The sequence below is a fragment of the Canis lupus genome, chromosome 2 (genome assembly GCF_048164855.1).
Source record: "Canis lupus baileyi chromosome 2, mCanLup2.hap1, whole genome shotgun sequence".
NCBI classification, from domain to species: domain Eukaryota; kingdom Metazoa; phylum Chordata; class Mammalia; order Carnivora; family Canidae; genus Canis; species Canis lupus.
Window position 1 is genome coordinate 59,957,157 of NC_132839.1, and position 4,712 is coordinate 59,961,868.

Genomic DNA, 4,712 nt, shown 5'->3' on the forward strand with positions numbered 1-4,712 from the left:
TGGTGGCTGCCGAGATCCATGGCTTCACTGGAGGTTAGGACACAGGGTATCCTAAAGCCAGCATTTCTTCATTTATAGCTAGATACTTCCACGAGAAGTGAAGCCCCCTCATCTACCATGTGGTGATCCTGCCGGGTGGGTTACATGGGACAAGCAGGAGATGTGTTGGATTCTTCTCTGTACCTACTACTTTTCAAAGTAAGGAGTTGGTTCTCCTGTCATTCTTCAAAGGGAACCAATGCATTTTGGTGTTTTGGGTTTTGCTGTTTTTTTTTTTTTTTAACTTTTTTGGGGGTGTCACTATAAATTTGTAGATTGAAATATGTTTGCCTTTCGCTCCCCTGCAGGTGCTGTCCACGATTGACAGCAGGTAATTCTTCTGTCCAGCAGAAGCCTCTTTGAACTTACTCCGAAGCCTTTGGTAGGAGCCTTGTTGTTTTTGAGAATGTCCTTGCCGTTTGTGTGACAAGAATCCCCATGTTCGTTGGGTACGTGTCCTGTGTCAGCCCTGCTGTCGGGAGGCAGCATCTAGGGCCGGGAGAGGGCTCTAGTTTTGATTCTAAGATAGAAGCAGAGTCTGAGCAGTCTGAGAGCAGAGTCTGAAGGCCAGAGGCAGGCCACAAGCACAAGAGCTACTCCGTCCTTCGTCTGTACTGTCTTTTGCCCAAGACGGCGCTAACAACTTTCAGATGTTCCCAGCACTGTGGGCGGCTGGTCCTCTTCCCTTGGACTCAGGAATCCGAGCCGTTTCTGACCAGCCCCTTGGTGCAGGGGCCTCAGTGGAGGCAGAAGCTTCCAAGAGCATGTGACTCTATGGGCAGGGGTCACTTCCAATCAAACTCTTACCTCGGGGAGGAGGGTTTCCTGGGCCTGTTGCTTAGTCGGAATATGGAGCTTAGTTTCTGGGCAAAGAGCAAATTCTCACAAGGATTCTGCAAACATTACATGTTCTATCCCTGACAAGTGGATCGTTTATCCTTCTGGAAAGGCTACCTACAGGACTTGGAGAAATTTACTTAACAGCAAAACAGATGACAGCCATAGCTTTCTAATTCCATCGGTTCTTACCAGAGGGAGAGACCTATCAATCATGGTGCATAGGGGGGAGGGGGTCTCAGGCTAAAGTGAGGCTTCGCCAGGTCTCACAGAGCAGCTGTACCACGGGGAACAGGATTTCGGGATGCCAGCAAAAACAACATTCGCTTCAGAAACAATGTGTAGGAAATATTTATGGAGTCATGAACTCTTGCAAAGAATATAATGAAAGGCAAAAACTCGGAGAAAGTTGGAGAAAAAAATCCAGTTCTCAGAAACGCATGGGATAGGTAATGAGTTTTTTTCTCTTCTCTACTGTCAGGAGAAGGTTCAGAAAGATATTAAGTTCCCTTTGAACATCTTTTTAAAACATAAACGTGTGCTGTGATTGGATTCAGAGAGCATGTCAGGGAGCAGAGGTATCAATCCCGGTTCTGCCCCTGCCCTCCCGAGACTCTGGGCCTCTGCCTGCCCCTCTGCACAAAGCTGGGGGACAGAGGCTTGACTGGCTGCGCAGGACAGGCAGACAGAGCCCACAGCATCCACCCCTGGGGGGACGGTCACTTTGACCACGACAGTCATGGGATTCTCTGTGGCTATTTAATGGAATGAGGCGGTCCTACATGTCCTGTTGTGGAAAGATGCTCAAGCTATGTGAAGTTTGACCAAAAATGAGCGATGGTGATTCTTGTTTAGTGGGGGGGGGACAACTATATGGTCCACTCTTTCCAGGAAAAACACAAGACCCTAGATTACACACACCACACTGAACAGCAGTTACCCCTGAGGATTGGGTGTGTTTATTCGTTATTTCTGTATTGTTGGAAGTCGTTTAGAATGGGCATTATTACTTTGGAAATTTAAAACACATTTTCATTTAGAAAGTGAGAGAATCTGATCCCCTATGTTTGGGCTGGAGTCCATGAATCTGAATTTTCGTGAATTTTCTTGTTCCCCAAGTGATTTCAGATAGACCACCTAAACTAAGGGTCACAGAGTTCTCTTGCGGGTTGAACACTATCCACCCTCTGCTCCCCAGAAAGTATTTGCCTTGTGACTTTGGAAACAGGCAGAGAAGGACCAAATGGGAGAAAAGGAAGGAAAACACTGTGCTGGAGGCATGACCAATGACCTGCAAGGTGTCAGCTCCAGCCTGTGGCTGCACGGCAGTCCTGGGGCCTGCATAGGACCTGCGTCACTGGGTTCCCCATTGTGGCAAGAACGCGGGGTTCAGAGTGGTCATGCCCTTGGAGTGAGTCGCCCGGTTGGTAAATGGCAGAGCTACGGTTACAATTCTGGGTGATCTGAACCTGGAGCCCGTGCACCTTACATTGCATTACCTGTCAGGGACATGAAGTATTTCCCCTACTGGAATCAAGGGTTTTGTTTGCAGTTTAACAATATCAGATCGCTTCTATGGAAAAGGACGGAGGGAGAAGGCCTAGCAGTTAGTACCTAGGCCTCACTGTGCACAGGATCCCGTACTAAGCACTGTTCATAGCATTCCTTTTAATCCTACGGGAAACCAGCCAAGAAGGCAGTTTCCACCCCCATTTCACAGGCAATCAAACTGAGGCTTAGAGATGGAATAACTTTGCCCCAAATGAATGAGTTGGTGGTGGGGTTGAACCTAGGTCTTCCATGTGAAGAGAAGCAGACAAAGAGCAGGAAATGGAAAGAAAAGACAGACAAGTGGGTGTGTTCCCCGAGTCTCCATGGGACTCCCGTTTCTCAGCGCTGTCATCACCCCACATGGCAGTCCTGGGGGCCTTCCCGCCAGCCCAGCACTGCTGGGCCGCCAGCCAGCCTCCCTCCCTCCCAGGGTGCATTTCCTTTGCCTACATAGATAGGTATCCAGTTTCACCAAAGGCCCCCAACTCCTGGATCTGGTTTTAATCAGGAGCTCCAGCTGAGCCCTGGAGCAATTGCTGGCTGTCCTCAGCAAGGCCCAGATGGAGCCCAGCCACCTTCTCTTCCCCAGAGGGCTCCTGGGGAAAGGCGCTTGATTTCTAGAGCTCTGGCTTTGGGTGGTGGCCCTCTGGACACAGCATTCAAGGCCCTTCCTTCAGGCAATGTCTGCAGAGGCTGGGAGATACGCAGGATCAGGCCAACAGCCTCTCTTTACCTAGTGGAGGGCTCTCATTCCTCGGTGATTGTTCAATTGCAGATCTCACCTGCATCTCCTCCTCCCTTCCTGGAAGTGCAAAGTGGCCATACGTGCTGTGCTTGAGGAATCTGTCTTTGGCCAGAAGAGACAGACAAGGAATCACAACTGAAAACCTGCATGACCACGTCTGAGGCAGAAGCCACAGTTCTGTGGGCACATGAGGAGCTCATGACTTATCCTGGCCAGTTCATGGAGGAGTAGGGTTTGGACGAGGAAATGAAGGTGAGGAGGAGTTCTCCAGGCCGTACTGCAGCACCAAGGAAAGGAAAGTGTGCCGGACATTGCAAACGCCAGCAGTCATCCACATGGCCACCTCTGTGTGGATTAGATAAAGGAGCCCCTTCAAGGCAGACACAGAAGGCATCCCATCCCCCGTTTGTGCAGTGCACAAACTACGCAACTGTGCTAGTGGCCCTGGGAGGAGGCCTTGGCAGCTAAATTTTGTTTGTCTTTCACATCTTCTTTCCCCTCCTGGTTATGGACCCCCCTCACCTTTTCTTTAAATGAAGTGATTCTGTGTGGTTACAGTGAGGCTCTCAATCCCAACCTGGGGTCGGCATTTGGTTCAGTCATGGCCAGCCAGTCAGAATACCACATCTTCATGGCCGTGGCGATTGGTTCTGAGAAGGGCATGTGAACCAGGCTGGGCCAGTGAGACCCTTCTGTGTGATTACAGTCCACACATTCAGGGAGGGATGCCCTCTTTCCACTGGGTTTGCTGGGTCTGACTGCTACGGGTAGAGCTTTCGAGACATCGGGTGTTACTTTTGAGAAGCTTCTGCCTGAAAAATGAAGCCAACACGGAAAAATACACAGCTGAGAGATCAGGAGAAAGAGAATTCTGCTATTGTTTGATATTCTTTAAACTCACTCCTAGAACATTCCACGTACAAGAACCAGTAATTTCCCTTTTTGTTTAATCTAGTTTGAGTTTTTATGCCTACAATCAAAAGAACTAACTATTATGGAAAGAATTGCTGGGATTCCAGCCAGTGGACACAGAGCCTTCAGAGCTTTGGAAATCCAAACCCAGAAAGCTCTGGCTGGGGCCTCGACGTTTCTAAATCAAGAGCCGGGGATGAGAACACGGCATGGGGACCAGATGGGCTCCACTCAAAACCTTTCCCAGGTGGTATCCCCTGTGTGCTTGCTGCTGCCCCGGGAGCCAAGGGGGGCTGGGCAGCTGAGGCACAGGCTTGGTACCTGGTACACGGTAAGGCTGGTGATGAGCTTGGGGTGCACTGGGGTCTGGCAGTCTGGGGAGGACCAGCAGGGGATGGCTGCCTTGTGAGTTGGCAGGAAGAATGTCTTCCGTGAGCTCCTGGGAAATCTGACGGGACTCAGGACTCGTTTTGTGTAATGCAATCCACTCTCATGCCCCTGGGCCTTTGTATGTGCTGATCCCTCAGCCTAGGACCCCACCCCCTGACTTCGTCCATCTGGCAAACTTCTAGTCTGCCTCTGAAATTCAGCTTGAGGGGTACCTCTTCTGGGCAGTTGTAGACATGCC

At 50.2% G+C, this 4,712-nt stretch overlaps 1 long non-coding RNA gene across 1 annotated transcript; it reads left to right on the forward strand.

The window, feature by feature from the left end:
• Window positions 1-386: 386 nt before the first annotated feature.
• LOC140619289 (uncharacterized) lies at window positions 387-3,727 on the forward strand. The gene is made up of 2 exons (XR_012019201.1): window positions 387-1,325; window positions 3,203-3,727. It is a non-coding gene; the product is annotated as an uncharacterized lncRNA (long non-coding RNA).
• The last annotated feature ends 985 nt before the right edge of the window (window positions 3,728-4,712 follow it).